This window comes from Lissotriton helveticus, chromosome 11 (genome assembly GCF_964261635.1).
Source record: "Lissotriton helveticus chromosome 11, aLisHel1.1, whole genome shotgun sequence".
In the NCBI taxonomy this organism is placed as follows: Eukaryota; Metazoa; Chordata; class Amphibia; order Caudata; family Salamandridae; genus Lissotriton; species Lissotriton helveticus.
The window spans coordinates 490,545,335-490,563,624 of NC_136072.1; the positions used below are offsets into that span (position 1 = coordinate 490,545,335).

At 42.7% G+C, this 18,290-nt stretch overlaps 1 protein-coding gene across 1 annotated transcript in view; it reads left to right on the plus strand.

The window, feature by feature from the left end:
- The first annotated feature begins 4,500 nt into the window (after nt 1-4,500).
- The window catches only part of C11H17orf50 (chromosome 11 C17orf50 homolog), a 93,810-nt gene continuing 80,020 nt past the window's right edge, over nt 4,501-18,290 (plus strand). Inside the window, exon 1 of the mRNA XM_078668119.1 lies at nt 4,501-4,922. The gene's annotated coding sequence lies outside the window, so the exon portion shown is untranslated. The remainder of the gene's footprint in view (nt 4,923-18,290) is intronic.

Sequence of the window (18,290 nt, forward strand, 5' to 3'; positions counted from 1 at the left end):
CTGATTTCGGAATTTACTGATTCTGAATTTACCGAATCGAAAATTACCGATTCGGAAATTATCGAATTCTTATTTACCAAATCGGTAAATAAGAAATGGTAAAAAATGAGTTTTGAGATGTAGGAAACTTCTAAAATAACGAATTTCATGAAATTCGGTATTTAAGAGTCGGTATTTACCATGGATTGAAAGCAGGTGGTAACCAGGTGCAGGCCATTAAAAAGGCCCCAAAATGCAACAGTTTGACCAAAATGGCGGCATTTTACGTGATAGCAAGGAGGCTACGGCTACAGGCAGCAGGACAGAGGGGAGGAGCAAGTGTACAGACAGAGGATTATGCTCTTTCAACTCACTGAGCCAGAGATATTGCAAAGGTACAGGCTACACCCCCAAACCATCCTGGACTTGATCAGGGACCTCCACCCACTTTTGGAGCACCCAACCCCAAGGGCGCATGCCATCCCACCCTATGTCCAGGTGCTCTGTAGCCCACACCTGCTTGCATCTGGGAGTTACCAGGGGGTGATTGCTGTGGTAGGTGGGGTGTCTCAGAGCTGCCTGTCCCGTTTTTTCAGGCCAAACTCACACCTCGACTAGTAGCGGGCGGTTTTTCCGTACTTACGACACTGGATGGGCAGGACTCTGTTGCTCGGGTTTAATTTCAACATCTTTATTTTAATTCCTCGGGTAACAATTGTTGATCTTATGGCTCTTACTATATTTGCGTTTTCATAATGAGCGGATACAGTTCTCAAGAACGCAAGTTGGTCATTTTGAAGTGAGCCATTTTATATATGGTATCAAAGAACCTTTTACCTGCGTCACAGTTCATGTCGGGACCTGCCCGACGTATTCATTCCCTGCTTGATATCAACTCCACATCCTACAGTGACTGACATAATTCTTTGTGGTTATCATACCACTACTCCAAGCGGCTTGATCGATTTAAGATTTTTTGCCTTGAGGAAGTCTTGGTACGGATTTTGTATTGACGAAACACGTGTTAGCTGGCTGCTTTTGACATTTGAATTTGAATATACGAATAAAAAGAACATCACAAGCTCAAAGTCTTCGTTTTGATCATCTTGTCCGAAGAACAATGTTTTGATACATCATGTTTATAGCAACTGTATTCTTGAAAGAATTTTGAGACCAACAAGTCATTACTAATATTGTAATCTGGATAGTGCTGTATAGTGCTGTATTGACCCTTCTGAATTTCTGTGCCGGCAGGTCCTTTTGATTTGCTCTAGTCACTCTGGGTAGTGGGTGGCAGTGGTGTCCTTAGCACTCCTACTGTACCTACAGTAATCGTAATATTGTGTGCCCTGATTAATAGGTTTGTTTATACTTACACATATTTTACTGTGCGGTTACTCCCTTTAGGGAACACCACTACCAATTGTCTTTTCACTACTTAAGAATTGTGTCTTTTTCCATTGTTTTGTTTCCCCCTCTTCCCCACCTTCTCCTCTTTGACTTTGACTTTGTTGGGCAAAAGAGGTGGATGAGGGAAGTTAAGCCCCAGCATCTGTCCCTTCCACTTTGCCTCTGCGGAAAACCCAGGTTAGCCTCACAATTTCTGGATTATTGAAGTGCTGACATATAGGTATAGATCTTCTCAGCAACACATCTCAGCCTATCACATCTTAGATGAGCCAAGGTTCCTTTCCTAGAAGCACACACCACAAAGCCAGGCCTGCAACCATAGGTGCCCATACTTTTTACTTTTAACAAAAACAGTTCCCTACTTCTTGTTAAAAGATAACGGTCTAGGAAGAGGTAATTCTGACAGTTGAGATGCCTCATTGGAAGTGGAAGGGAGGGAGTCTCCTGTGCTGTGAAGTCAAGGGAGGGACAGACTAGTTCACTTGAAGCTTTTTGTTGACAAACATGTCTTCTTTTTGATAGCTATTGTAAGGCTATCATCTAATCTGTGGAGTGTGTACTTTTATGGAACCTATAAAAATGTTCGCACTAGGTACAGGCTGCACAATACTGTAATATGTTTACTTTTTTATCTTATACCTAAATCTTTTAATATAGTGTGTTGCAGGCTATCTAAAACTGTGTGCAATGAAGTTAAACATAATGACTTGCAGTGCTTCTTGTCACAGGTTGTGACCTTGTAGGACCAAAAATAAAAATAAAAGTCACTATTCCCCACTGAACCAAAAACTATTTAATTTGGTGGCTCTTTGGTTACACATACCGACTTTTGCAGTGATCACTAACATAACGTAAACTTTCCAACTGATTAGTTTAACTTTTATTTATTATTTAATTTAAGGTGTGCATTATTCTATATACAATTAACTGAAAGTGAAAGACCAACAAAATAGCTACAGAATATTTTTTTCTTTTTAGGATTACCTTTATTTATGTATTTATTTATTTTATTTAATGCAATTTTATATAGCACAAACGTTACCCGAAGGTGTCAGCGCTTTACAAAAGGACCAGTTACATTACATAAGGATTTCAGAGTACATGAGTTACTTAACAGATACAAACAGAAAAACTCTAAATTCACATAAGAATGGTAGTAAGCACAAAAGCCAACTACAGATACTAGTGGTTAGAGTTACATATATACAAGTTGCAGATTCACTCAAGATTACATTATAATAAAAGTAGAAGCGTTAAGGGTTGAATAAATAAAAAAAAAAAATTTAAAAGTATGATCATCTCACCAATGCTGGGATGGGGGCCTCCTCACCGTTCCTGTAACTGGTGAGTCACGAGATTGAGGAAAACAAGAGGTGGCATTCCATGCGTCAATAGTCTGTAGCACTGTTCATTAGTCCTGCATCTGGCGAGGTGTACTCTTGAAGGGCGGGGAGGGGGGGATTGGCACATCAGTAGTATCGACCGACAGGGAGTTGAAAGTAGGGGACAACTGCATGCTCACCTCCTGTCCCCGTTGTTCTTCTTGGCATCTTCTGCACTTTCCAAAATGCCACCTCTGTCCTTCAGGCACCATTCCTTCCTGGATTCCGTCAGGCGCCACTCTCCGGAAACATAGTCTGCACCAAGCGCGGGTGCGCAGATTGATTACTAGGCAGCCTCTGGTCCAAATGGCAATAGGCCAGCACTTTGGTGCTGACAGCCGCCTCTCCTCGCTGTGCCTGGCATGGAAGTACCCTAGGCAGGGCTAAGGGGGCACATTCCCCGCAAAAATGAACCACTGCAGTCAGGAACCACATCAGCCTCCAAGATCTGAATAGGGCCGCCATCTTGGCTCCGTCGGGAGTGTGGGAGCCGGGATATTCAGCGATGCCCCAGCTCTACGTCACACTCCCGGGGATCTCAAAACCCACAGTGGTTGACCATGATAAATTAGCACGCCACTCCTGTGAAATCAGGGAGGCGTTGGCTGCTAGGTGAGGACAAAGGAGATCGCATTTGGCGAGGAGCTCCGTCGCCACCCGCGATCCGTTGATCCTTTGACCCTTGCCTCACGTTTAATAACCCCACCCTCTCCCCATTCTACTCAGGATCACAGTTCCCAATCGCTATATTAATGCCTTTGAACACTACCAGCAACACAGTATGTTTGGTGATCAGGTCTGGTGACTCAGTGGACTAATGCATCCACTGCAGGGGCCTGTGTTCGACCTCATGTCACAGATTCTAATCCTGGCAGGTCCACTCAGCCTTTCATCCATCTGAGGTCGATAGAATGAGTACCATTGAGTTGGGTAACAATAAACATCTGTTATTCAGCGTGAAGATACCTATGGGTGAACGTGCGCTTTACAAATACACGTTATGATTATTTGCCACATGTCACACGGGGGTCTTTCTCCCGGCCCTAGTTTTCGGCAACCAACACTAAGAATGGTGGGAGCAGTAAGCCCCTACTGATACTTGGAAAATGAAACCACAGATTCCAGTATGAATAAAGATATTGGAGGAAAAGGAAGGACTGGCTGAATGTTTCCCTTGTGACGCAAATCCACTTACAGCTATTGTCCAGTTTGTGTAGTGGGCTGTGGTTATTTTTCTGTCTTATGGAAATGTTTTACTATCAGGTGGTACAAAAGGGGGTGGTGATGGACTGAAAGGGCATGGTGAGCAAAAAAACGATGGATTTAGGCCCAGATCTCTGTACTGGTGGGAATGTATGATTATTCTGTCCATCAACTGTTGTTTTTACTGTCAGGTGGGACATGCAATGCATGTCACACTTAACTAGTCCTGGCTTTTTAATTGCCACATCTTTTCATTCTGGAACTTGAGTTTTCCCCATTACAAAAAGTGCCATAACAACACAACTTTTAAAGTGCACTTTTAAAGTATCCACTAAAAGTAACTAAAGATTGAGCTTTTCTAGTTAAGGAGTTTGTTTTTTATTTTTTAATTTAATTGCAGGCACTTCTGTAGTGGGCAGGCTCAGGTATATATAATTTAACAATCAAGGGGACTTTACACGATATGTCGGCAGTGTTGCAGTTCACAAAAGGTAGGAACCCATGATAGCACATTTCTAACGCCATGAAACAAAGCAAACTGCTTGCCAAACACCGGTTGGCTCCTTCAAATTATGGTGGAGTTTGTCTGCGAAATAATTTAATCCGGAAATTCATAAGAAATCAGCAAATGAGCGCGCTGCCCCCGCTCCGGCCTTCCCATACAACGGAAGCCAGCCCAGGAGTCAATCAGGCAGCATTAGCCGGCGTTATTAAATATGGAATCTGGAGCCAGGAGGCTAACGCGGTTACCGAGGTCCGGGGGACAGTTGGGTTGAGAATGAGCAGAACACCGGCCAAACGATGATTGATAAAACGCCGCACCGCGAGGACGAGGGCGTTATTAGGGCGCGAGTCCGCCATACCTGTTGCTGCCTGGACACATACCACCTTCCAGCCGAGGCGCGAGCTTTGTCTTCGGTTTCTGCTTCCTACGCGATTATCTAGTCGGTAAGTCGACAAAGCATGCTTTAATACTCTTTAGGTACACGTTTTCTTGAAAGGCAGGGCGGGGTTCAAAGAAAAACAAATAGTTTGCCCACGACACGCCGGTAGGAATGCAGCAAATTGTTTGCAACGGGGACAAGATCAGGTTATTTCTTAGCAATCCAATGCCTTCTGGGAGATGTAGTCGTAGAATATCCCAGGAGGTCTAACGTTGTAGATTATTTTGGGTGGTAGAAGGAAACATTCTAAAAGAGAATAATGATTGAAAATGGACGCTGGTGTCCTGAGACATCTCGAATGGTTGCTTTACCCAGGTTTAAGTACAAACCACCTTGCACCGTTCATGCTTCCAGCTACTATGAATTATAAAGTCCCAAAACTTATTTTTTTTTTCAAAATCAGATAGATCCTCTTCAAACCCTTTTTTATTTTCTATAATCCTTCCCTATTATTTTCTCTTTTTAACGCAACCCTTACGCTTTACGTTATAATTACTTGCCACTTTGGCATTTTGTTTTTATTTCCCGAAATGTTTGCTATAATTGTTTTTCCTCAGAAGATTATGAATATGGACACAGATTTAGAAAAGTTTTCGGGTTAGCGTTACTTTCTCAACACTAACCCTACGCTAAACTTTTTTTGGGATTAACAAAACAACACTAATTGGTATTTGCGTTGGTTTGTATGGAAAAGTAACGCAAAGCAGTGCGAAATGCTGCTTTGCATTACTTTGCTCTCAAGGGGGCATTATTGTACATGGGCGCTCCCATGCTTCCACCCATGCTTTTTGACACTAAACCCTATCTACTAACATTAGTAGACTGGGTTTAGCGCCAAAATTGGCACAGCTGAAAGCAGGTGCTGAAAGGAGAAATGTTTTTCATTTCTCCTTGCTTTTCTGTCTTTGCATGTGAGTTGCACTGTACGGCACACATACAAAGTAGCAACCGGTTTAAAATGTATCTAGCCATGGTACTTTGTACAGGAAGGGTACCCTTTCTGCACAAAACCTATGGTAGACTCAGGCAGGCACCCTGGCACTATGGCACATGCCTGGTGCATGGCAGCTGAAATCAGCACTGGCACTAGGGAGAGGGGGGGAGAGTGCTGTTGTAATTAACCAAGTGCCATATATCTGTAGATATAACACTCTCCTGGGGTTATCTCGTTTCTTTGGTCGGTGGAGGAGTCCTGGCAGGGTCGGACTGGCATATAGAGGAATCTTCCAGGGCCAGAAGGGCTGGTCTGATTGAGCAGTGTGTGGGCCTGGTTTTTAGCTGGTTGGTGGCTTGTTTTATGGTGTGGTGGTTGATTTTACTGTTTATTTCCCCTATATTATAATAAACGTGGCATGAAGAAAGCACAAAGACTGGCAGTCCCATGTCTTGCAAAACACCTGTGTCTTTACAAGTATAAAACTGCTCCGATTTGCAAACATGGGCCGCTTTTTTAGCTATCTAATTTGCTAATCTTTCATTTTTGGGCCTTGACCTATTTTCTGTGTCAGTGTAACCCGGAGTCCTAGCCAACTAATGGCACTGCAGACCAGGGGTTGGAAATCAAAGGTAGCGCCATCGCAACGGAAATGGCTGCACGAGTTTCTGAAATGGGCTGCAGCAGAGAGTACAATTAGGTACCAACTGGCTCGACGTAAGTCGGACGAGAAAGCCCAGGAAGCAGCACTGGCGTGGGAAATAATGGTCCAGGCTCTTCGGGACGGTGCAGTGGAGAGTGCAGAGGAGGAGGAAGCTGTAGACCCAGGGGCCCCAGGGGAGGTTGTTCTAGTCCCAGCACTGACCCCAGACACACACATCAATTAATCGATACCTGACTCCTGAGGTTACCAACACAATGGAGTACACAAACATCAGACGCGGGCGCAGACACCAGGGGGAGGGGAAGGGGGGAGAGGGTGGGTTAGCCCAGCAATGGAGGAGAACCTAACACCCATCTGCCGGATGGTGCAGAGAAGAAGGTTGGGGGGGGGAAAGTTAAAAGCGGAGAGCGGTGGACCGATGGAAATGATTGCACCAAGAGATTTGGAGTGTGTTCTTAACACTTAATCGCCGCCCGGCCTCCGGGATGCGGGCTGTAAGGCTGTGTATGCAATACTTGAACTGAGTGAAGAACTTTATGGTACCGCGAAAACGTCTTGCAAATGTGTTGTATACCCTGTATTGACCTCTGCGATAAAAATTGTTTAAAAAATAAAAATAATGGCACTGCAGGAACCCAAGTAGAAACATGACTATTCATGAACTTTCGGATTTCAGCTACCAACACAGCAGTTTCCTGCTAACAATGTTCTCTGTCGCCTGCCCATCACGTAAGACAGGGCTAGCCCCTCAAAATCTACCTGCCAACCCACCAGGCTACTATTGTTTATCTGCTTATGATAAAGGCAGCCTCAAATTCCTGTATAAAACCCTTTTCTAATTTTCTTGTTCCACGCAACTTGTCTCTAGTCACCTGTAATAAAGAAGTGACTGCGCTGCTCAAAGGTAATAACTTATTACAAGTGAGTTCTGACACCTGAGAGCCAGCAGCTGAGGGGAAAGGCAGGTCACAGAGCATAATTAAATCTGCAGTTTCAAAAAGAAAACATGGCTTTTCCTACTTCTGCTCTTCTTTTTTAGATGAGCAGAAAGGAGATATTTATGGCAACATGTTTTGTTTTTCACCCACTGCATTATAGGAAAGATATAATCTATCTGCATGTCTCTATGGGTCATAAACTACAGAATTTTGATTAATTCGACATGTACTAATATCTGTTTGCAAGAAATATCGAAGTGGTTTTTGGTTTGTTTAATTGTTTACTACAGATTCTAAATTTATTCTTCATGTTTATAGACATCCCATCTCTTTTATATGAAAGATCACCACACCAAGGATTTAAACTGTTTGTGGGAAGAGTAATAGCATGAGACTGTATTTTAAGGAATAAAGTACCCCGCCATACATTATTAGCTCACCTATATGGTCACAAAACCCTTCAGGTGACTTGCAAAATCCCCAAAAATGTATAACAAGGGATATGTTATCCCGTATATTAAACATGGGAGCCTGCAATCCCTGTATAAAAGTCAGGCTCCTAATTACTTGTTACAGTTGAGCTGTAACATTTCTAGTTACCTGTAATTACAAAATAGTTTAGTGAACGGCAATAATCTATTTCAGTTGAGTTAAGATGACATAATGCCTCTTAAAGATCTAGCAGTGAGGTGAAAGAAAGGTCACAGAGCATTATTACAGCTCCAGTTTAAACAACCTGAAAACTATTTTATCTTTTTTTTCTAATATGCTTTTTCTAGAAAGAAAAAGTGATCAGCAGCTATTAGATCTTTATATCAAGATATTAGGGATAATACCATTTGACGTACATTATAAGGACATTACAAGCCACTGAGGAGTTCCATACCCATATAGAAAAACAAGGCTGTTATAAGGTTATGGAAAATCGGAGGTGGCTTAGAAGTTCCTTATCATGTATGACAGGGAGTACTTTATCCCATAAAATACATGGACACATCCTCACCTTTCCCACAAACCACTTAAAACCTTGATGTGTAGCCCTTTCATATGAAAGAGTGAGCATGTTTGCAAACATGAAGATTACAAATAAAACCTCAAATGCAAAATTAGACACATCATTGCAACAGATATAAGAAACAGTTCAATACAAGTAAGTAAAAAAAAAAGGATGTAGTAGCTCGGAATGTGTAGAAATATGCTGAAAGATTCTAGCTTTTCTCTATATAAGGAGTGCAAAAATAAGCATATTCTCTCTGCTTGCCATTGTAAGCTATTAAAATAGAGCAAAAGAAAGAAAAGCAACGTTCCGTTTTCTTGTTGCTTTAAACAGCTGCTTCAGTTATACTCGCTGACCTGTCATACACCTCGGCTGCTGGCTCTGGCAGCAGGCATTGTGAAGTCTGAAGTCGGCTGCAATAACTTATTACAGTTGAGTTCTGGCGTCTTTTCTTTATAATCGTCGACTGGGTGGGTCACAAGTTGCCAATTATAAAGAAATTAGAGACAGGAGTTTATACAGGGATTGCAGATTCCCATGTATTATATTAATTTTTTGCATGTTTTGGGTTATTTCAGGATCTCGCTGCATGTTTCTACACATTCTGAGCTACATCAATTGTTTGATCTAACATTAAACTGATTCTAATAACTCTTTCTAAAAAAAACATTTTGTAATAGTTACTTACTGTTTTGGGTTTGTTTAATTTTGTTGTACATATTTTACTTTCATCTTTCATTTCTGCAACCACGCTGTCTCTTTCAAAGGAAAGAACAACATACAAAGGATTTCAGAGGTTTGTGAAAAGGCTGAATGGTGTAACGGTTGAGATATGAAAGAATAAAATATCCTCTGCCATGTCTTAAAAGAATATTGCAGATCTCAACATAGTTCCATGACCCTAAAATTGAACTCTGTCTTTGCCCACGTTACTCCATATGGTCACAGATTAGAAACTAGAGAGTAGGTTAAATAGACTTTTTAATCTATACATCTGGACCTACAATCCTGAGTTACATTTATCAGAACAAGTGCATTTTTAACAACACTAATAAATTCATGGAAGTATAATTTAGGCTTTGAAAGGCAGGTGATTCCACAATTGTGGTGCAAACATTGAGAAACCTACTTCTTTTCTCCTTACACATATGTCAATTAAAGCTTCCTGAGCACAATGTAAGAAGGGTATTATGTTACTCAATATTGATTTTGCGTCATGTAAAACCCCCTGATATTTTTACAGAAGCCGGTTGCCATACGCGTCAAATATGGGTACAGCCGATACCTCTGGATTGCCATTCGGTATCTCTACCACAGCCCTTGCTTTATCTTGTTTGAGTGTCATGATGACAGCCACAGGACTCTAAGAGCCATGTTTATCCACCGTGGTTTCCACTCCTTGCCATCCACTAAGCCTTCATCAGGAAGTAGACAGCATTTGAGGGCTAAGGGCCAGTGAAAGGGTCAACATTCCAGGGGAAGTAGCACCAGCCAGATAGGCCACTGTCCTTCTCAACACTTCGTGTGTGATTGTCTGAGGCCTGCCCCCCTCTGCACCCGCACAGCACATCCTCCTCAAGGATGGCTGCACAAGACTGGGTGGGCGCGAGAGGGACACACAATACGCGATAAAGACAATATTACGGAGTTGCAAGACGGCCATTCAGATGTTAAAATGACCACTTTGGTCTGATAATTGTTGCATTTGTATCTTTTCTAGTTAGGTTGCTGGGGTATTTCTGGCAGCTATTCTGGTGTTCTCTTTTGGGATGGGGTGAAGAGATTTTATTGGTGGAAGTCATGCATGCAGAGGATCATTAAGATAGCTTTCAACCCAATGGCAGCCCAGCTTTAAGAAGAAATCCCTTATTCAAGAGCAGTATACAATTAAAGTGCATCCATCCTAAAACCTTAATCCCAATGCAAGAACAAGCTGTTGTCGTCTCCCTATTTAAATGGATATATGACGTTAAAACGCATATTTTTACAACGCATACCGTTACAACGGGACTTTTACAACGCAAATACTATTACAACGCATGTATTTACAACGCATTTTTTTACAACGCAGGTACCTTTACAACGCATACCATTACAACGTAAGTATTGGTAAGTATATATAATTTTTTTAATTGTATATTATTTAAAATTATTTTTATTTAATGTAATTGTATTTAATTTAATTTAATTTAATTTTATTTAATTAATTTAATTTATATTTATTTTTATTTTATTTTTTTCTTGTACCCCTTTATCTAAAATTCCCAAAACTGACCCTGAACCCTAAAAATACCCCTTTACCCAAAAACCCAAAACTGACCATGAACCCTAAAAATACCCTTTTACCCAAAAATCCAAAACTGACCCTGAACCCAAAAAATACCCCTTTACCCAAAAACTGAAAACTGACCCTAAAAATACCCCTTTACCCAAAAACTGAAAACTGACCCTGAACCCTAAAAATACCCCTTTACCCAAAAACTGAAAACTGACCCTAAACCCTAAAAATACCCCTTTACCCAAAAACTGAAAACTGACCCTGAACCCTAAAAATACCCCTTTACCCAAAAACTGAAAACTGACCCTAAACCCTAAAAATACCCCTTTACCCAAAAACTGAAAACTGACCCTATACCCTAAAAATACCCCTTTACCCAAAAACTGAAAACTGACCCTGAACCCTAAAAATACCCCTTTACCCATAAACTGAAAACTGACCCTAAACCCAAAAAATACCCCTTTACCCAAAAACTGAAAACTGACCCTGAACCCTAAAAATACCCCTTTACCCAAAAACTGAAAACTGACCCTAAACCCTAAAAATACCCCTTTACCCAAAAACTGAAAACTGACCCTGAACCCTAAAAATACCCCTTTACCCAAAAACTGAAAACTGACCCTAAACCCTAAAAATACCCCTTTACCCAAAAACTGAAAACTGACCATGAACCCTAAAAATACCCCTTTACCCAAAAACCCAAAACTGACCCTGAACCCTAAAAATACCCCTTTACCCAAAAACCCAAAACTGACCCTGAACCCTAAAAATACCCTTTTACCCAAAAACCCAAAACTGACCCTGAACCCTAAAAATACCCCTTTACCCAAAAACCCAAAACTGACCCTAAACCCTAAAAATACCCCTTTACCCATAAACCCAAAAATGACCCTGAACCCTAAAAATACCCCTTTAAAAAAAACCTAACATATAACATTTTAAATATAATTATATACTTACCTATACTTACGTTGTAATGGTATGCGTTGTAAAAGTACCTGCGTTGTAAAAACATGCGTTGTAAATAAATGCGTTGTAATAGTATTTGCGTTGTAAAAGTTCCGTTGTAATGGTAGTGCGTTGTAAAAAATGCGTTGTAATGTGTGTTTACCTATTTAAATACATTTGTTTTGTTGTCTAAGAAGGCTGAACTGCCGATGTGGGCCACAGAGATGCTTACCTTAAGAGATCTGTGCGGCATAGTAAGCCTCATGCATCGAACATAAACTTTTTACCTGCAAAGTGGAAGTAGGTCTGTGTAGTAGCCCCACAAACCCCCTCGCTATCATGCAGGTAGAGGATCCTATGAATGGCAGAATGAATTTGGTCTTGCAGCAGGCGCATTAACAACCAGAGCTATTTTTTCCTGTAGGGGCCATGTGTCTTGCAGACTACCTACACACACACACACCTCTATGCAACTACTACTTTAACGCATAAGTTCTCTTTTTGGCATTGGACCTTGCCACGGGCAGGTGTTGGTGACACTAAAAAAATCTGCAGCAGATGCATACACCCAGGTACTTCTATCAGTGAAGAATGAACGTGAACCCTACAGATTATACATAGGAACCTGCAGTGGGTGAATTAGAGTGGAATGGTGACTTACCAGGATCAGAACAAGTAGCCTCCAGGTTAAAAATCTCAGCAGAAGATGCGCTAAACAGCCAAGCAATACAACTACCACTGGAAACTGTGGCTTGCAGGTCGCGCACAGATTTCTGCAGTAAACCCCAAACGTCCTGGGGTATCTAACTGGGGGTTAAACCTACCACTTGCAATTAGCACAGCTTTCTGCAGTAGGTGCTGAACTCACTGATATATAATTAGCTTAACGTAAACTCACACGCTATTCAACATGCCCTTTCACCACAGTTTTATTCTTTTACCACTTCTTTGCTTTTTTTTACTACTTAATTAATATGTTTATTTGTTCATTCTAAACTAGTTTATATACTTGTTTGGGGGCATATTGATGGAAGGCTGTGTTTGATTTGAGTATTACATAGTTGGTGAACTACCTCTATTTAATCTAATCACCTCCTCAAGAACTGTGTTGTAAGTCAGAAATTCATCTGTATATAAAATGCGACACCAGTATAATAATGGCCTAAGCTTAGCTTTCAGTACTGTAGGTTTTACTCCTAAGTTTGGATATAATGGTATAAGGGGGCGCTCTGGGGCAGATTAAATAGCGTTTTAAAATAAATGTATTTTCAGGAGTTCATACATTAGAGACTTTGTGTGGCCTGATAATTTGTCCATATATAGTGCTGCCCTCATGGCTTTGACATTTTATAGGCAGGGAAGGGATAATTGCTTTCATGAGGGTTAATCATATACTTTCAATATCCCTGAGCTGTATTATTGCAATTTCAGTACGCTTTTGGTTTCCGGCGTTTCTCATGACATATTCTTTGTAAATTTTACCCCAAGATATTCAAAAGTCATGCCCCTCTCAAGTTTCCTTCCTCCCATTGGGATTGAACCACAGTAAGCTTTGTGGGGATTGAAAACCACATGTTTCGTCTTATAAGGGTTTGGTTCCAGGCCTTGCTATTTGCAAGAGACTATGAATCCATCTAGAAGATCCTGAAGGCCCATCAGTGTCCTTGAGATTAAAAGTGTGTCATCCACAAACAGAATGGCCGATATTCTGCTACGAACATTTTTGGGTATTTTTTTTATGCAAAGTATCAAAACATTCCAAAATGTCATTAATATATAATGAGCCAAATGTGGGGGCCACTATGCACCCCAGTCATACCCCCATTTTAAGGTCTCGCACTGGCGATGCAGCGCGAAGCGCTGTCTCGCTGCGAAACCTGTAGTCATCGGCTATGCTTTCAAGGAGACCGGAGATGGGCACGCGCAGCATGTCGGAATCAGATCAGGTCGCGTGCGTGAACACGCGCTCCATTGCGACTGAGAACAGCAAGCCAGAATCTGATCAGGGCGCGCGCTTGAACACGCGCTCCGACTGTGAACTGTTGCCACGCACACAGACACACGCGCACACACGCAGACACACGCGCACACCCCCCCTCCCCCCCAACTAACCGGGCTCGTTCTGCTGCTACAGGCTCCGTCACTCCACCGCATCACCTGACACACGCTGCTCTTCCTGAAAAGTAAAGGTACAGCCTACCACTCTGGTTGTTACGTCAGCCCACTCGCGCGCACACCCAGCGTTCTTATTAGCCAGGGCGACCGTCATTCAGAAAGGTGACGATTTGCTGCTAGTTTTTCCAATTCCAAGCGACGATACTTGAACGAACTGCAATAACATACTTTTTAGCCTATCAGTTAACGGAATGTCGGAAGGGTTATGTACAGATGTGCTTCATGCTTATCATTGAAGAGAAACAGTCACAGCCGTCTTCATACCAAATGATTTGAGCAGGTCTCGCAGGCGTGGTTTTTTTTTTTTTACACTTCACTGCTGCTTTTTTTTTTGCGGTCCTTACTTTCCTTCTCGCAGCCACTTTATTTAAAAGGCAGCATCCGCGGCAGCCTGCAGGAGTGTGTGTGTGGTATTGAGTTCAGGGACAGAGGCGGGAGCTCTACGCGCGGCGCTGTCAGAAGAGGCAAACGCCGCTCCCTGCCCCTCATCCCTGTCTATATGCGCAGAGGTGCGGAGAGAGTCTTTGTGTCTGAGCATCTGCCGGTACAGCCCTTGCCCTTCCCCACGTGAGCTCTGAGCACGGGATGCTCCCTCATGAAACGCGCTGAGCCACCTCAGGTGTGCAGCAGGAGCTGCAGCTGTTTACCTGCAGCGAGGGGAGGACGAGGAGAGGCACACAGCACCTCAGAGCTCCGGAGTAGCCGCCGAACCAGCAGCATGGAGGAGCCGGGCTGCGCGCAGGCCCCGCTGGCCCCAGGCGAGGAGGAACTGCTTGCAGTAGGCGATGACGTCGGGTCCAACCTGCCCCTCAGACCCACGCCCAGCCAGAGCCGTTTCCAGGTGGACCCGGTGACGGAGGGGGGAGCCCCGAAGGCCCGAGACAATGAGGCCACGGCGGGGTGAGCTTTCAGAACTGGGACACGGTGCTGAGCGAGGCCGGCAGCCAGCACTCGGACGGGAAGCCATACTACTATGACACGCACACAAACACCTACTATATGCGTACCTCCGGACACCACACCATTGATGCCTTGCCCCGCATCGACCACTACCGGCACACTGCCGCCGACCTCGGCTAGAAGCTGCTGCGTTCTAGCTTGATGAGCTGAAGAAGGTGAGGCTGCGATCGGGGCATGCTGAGGGTGGATGATGGAGGGATGTTGAGAGCGATGGGGAGGTCACCCTATGGAGGCAGAGACGTGGATAAGGTCTGTGCGCATTGGATGCTCCTGGAGCATTGTGTGGGTAATGTGTAGAGTGAATTCATGACAGACAAGGGAATAGAGGACAGGTGCAGAGCGAAGAGACACGGCAGGCAAAGGTAAGTAGGATGCTCAGTAGTAGAGGCACAGTACCGAGTATAGTGATCTTTTGGTGTAGGTTGGCTAGAGGACGGCAGTGCCACGCAGAGGGTATGAGTCATTTACAGGTGGGCATGGAATCCACCCTAATCGTGGAGGGTGCAGAGTTATCTGGTGGTCAGGAATGTGATATGTCTAACAACTAATGTGTGAAGACACCTCAAAGTGTGTTTGAACCTGCCACATAGCCAGAATGACAAGGGTGCATTAGACTTGCATTGGGAAGTATGTGCATAGCAGCGATACGGTGTATGCAGTGACAAACACAGTACGTGCTATGGGCAGGAGGCACCGACCTGAGTTTGTTGTCAATGCAGTCCTGTAAGTGCAGAGCCATGTCCTAGAATGTGGATGATCCGCATGTAGAAGTTGCAGAATAAAAGGGGTACGCTCATGTTTTGCTGATTGCATGGGGCATGAAGGACCGTGAGGGTGGTCAGGACAGCTATTCTGTTAGTTGAGTGTAATGGGATGTGCAGACTTATCGCATTAATGACCGAGCTTGTGCAGGGTCACGTGTGTGTGTGTGTTTGCATCTGTTGGAGTTTGTTCATGGGCTGCATTTGTTATAAAATTGCACGGTGTGTGCAAAGCCCTCAAGGGACAACATAGAGGAATTGAGATGGATGTTTAGTATTTGTGTAAAATGACTAGTGAGAATTCTACATAGTTCTTCCTTTCTGAAGTTACAGCACAACATGGCACCCAATGGCTCGTTTACTGTGTTATCTTAGAGTTAATTTACAGGCAATAGGTCAGCAATGACCATGCGATGTATGTGATTGCTGCCTGGTCGTGGAATTAATCCCAATCTAATTGCTGATGCAGACAATAGCCAAGTGCAGTTGGTTGCTGGAAGAACATTCTGATCAGTATCTGGTTAAGTGACTACTTAATTAACGCTTCTAACGTGATACCCGTTGTTGGTGCTCAGGCATTCATGCTTTTTGCCAGTGGTTTGGTGCATTTTGTTGTCTAAGGGGGCAGTTCTGTAATTTCTTTTACTTGATCTGCACATTGCCCATTACTCTGTTATTACTGCCTGATGGAGTTAGGAGATTGCAGTGGACGCAGATAAAAACGTCATCTGGACATTTGCATTTCCCGACCCCTAATGGGGAGTGACATATGGGTCGCTGAAGGGACGACATTGATGAGTGATGCAAAGACGGAGTCCTAAAACCCAGCTGGCTCGTGTCTGTGCAGTTTTTCTGAAGCCTTTTTACTTTGCTTCACGCACAACCACACACACACACAACCACACAGAACCACACACACACACACACAACCATACAACCACACACACACACAACCACACACATAACCACACACACAACCACACCTTCGGTGCACACTTTCACCAGGCACAGACACCATCCGTCATCAATGCACGCTTTCACCGGGCACAAACACCACCAGCCGTCAGTGCACGCTTTCACCAGACACACACATCACCAGCCGTCAGTGCACGCTTTCACCAGGCACACACACCACCAGCCGTCAGTGCACACTTCCACCATCAGTACACACATCAATTGTTACTTTACTTTTAAACATATTCATCTAAAGTGCAGCATGCCACCATTGCTACGAAAATAAATACACATTTTTTTGGCCTTCAATTTATAGACTTTTGTTGCAATTGGTGTTGTAATATTTAGTAATGCCAATAGCTCAAACTTAATTAATGTGAGACCTATTGCATTGCAAATGCTTGTTATAAGGATGAGTTCAATGAGTATGCCATGGGGACCCATCTCACTTGCGCATAAGTTTTTCTATGCAGTCATATAATATTGACGGCAAGTTCATTGTATCCCGAGCAATAAAGGTCCAATGTATTCAGTAAGAGTCCAATAAAAGGTTGTGTCCACAGAAAAAAAACTTTAAATTAAAAGAAAAAAAAAATTCTTGGTCTCTCTGGTACTAATATTGCTCAATGCGGTTTTTTATTGGTGAAAAATATCTTTATTCACTCTATCGAATAGATCACCATTTTTTCTTCATTTCGCTTATTATTCTCTCATCCCGGTTTTGGTGTTTCTTTTAGAGATACTTGGAGGATTATGGTTGATTTTTGTCTCCTCCAACTATTTTTCACACTGGATGTAGGTTGCTCTGCCCTGTTTTGAAATATGTTATTTTATTGTTTTTTGTAATTGTTGTTTTTGTTGAACATTCTTGCCCTGATGAAGTCTGTGGCATATTCTGCTTAAAGACGAAACACGTGTTGGCTAGGATCCATATGAATGCTGTTTTGAAAAAATAAAAGAAGAAGAAAAAGTATACGTGTGGACACAACCTTTTTTTGGACTCTTACTGGAGTACATTACTGGAGTACATTGGACCTTTATTGTTCAGGATAAAACAAACTTAGCTTTAATGGTGTGGAATTTTTCTGCATTATTGGTGATGGTTGGATGGGCATTACTCCTATTCCTATGAGCATCCTGATACTGTTGAAATTACAACTTACAACCCAGCGCAAAACGATACCCAATCATCTGTTTCTGTTGTTTTGATCTGTTTAATATTGACAGGAGGTTACTTGGGACTGCCATTTTCTGCAAAATTTGCCAGAGCTTATCACGGGGTAAGGCGCCCAAATGCAGCACATAAGTCCACTAAAGTGACTTATAAGTGTCCCTTATTTACAGTAACCGTTTTTCAATAATTGAGTAAAAGCCTAAGTAGTAGATCTATTGTGCTTATTTTCTTTTTAAAACCTGTCCGGAGATTTGATAGCATTTCATTTTCATCCTTGGAGATTATCAAGTATTTGGAGGCGGGAGGCAGAAGTGTTTCTAAGAGGCAGATATGCTGTAGTTAGCCTGATCAATCCTCTAGTTTTATATAAGTGTAGGGATTATTTCTGCCTCCTCCCAGGTATGTGTTATGTGGAAAAGTAAATTTTGCCATGTTGTATGTGCCTACGTGTTCCCCATCCTAAGTTATATGTGCATGATCAATATGCATATGTATTCCCTATGATCGATTAAAGACGCGATTACAGTTGTGTCCAACTCTAGTATGCCAGTTTCCAGTTCTCGTGAAAGCTACGAATATTAGGCCTATG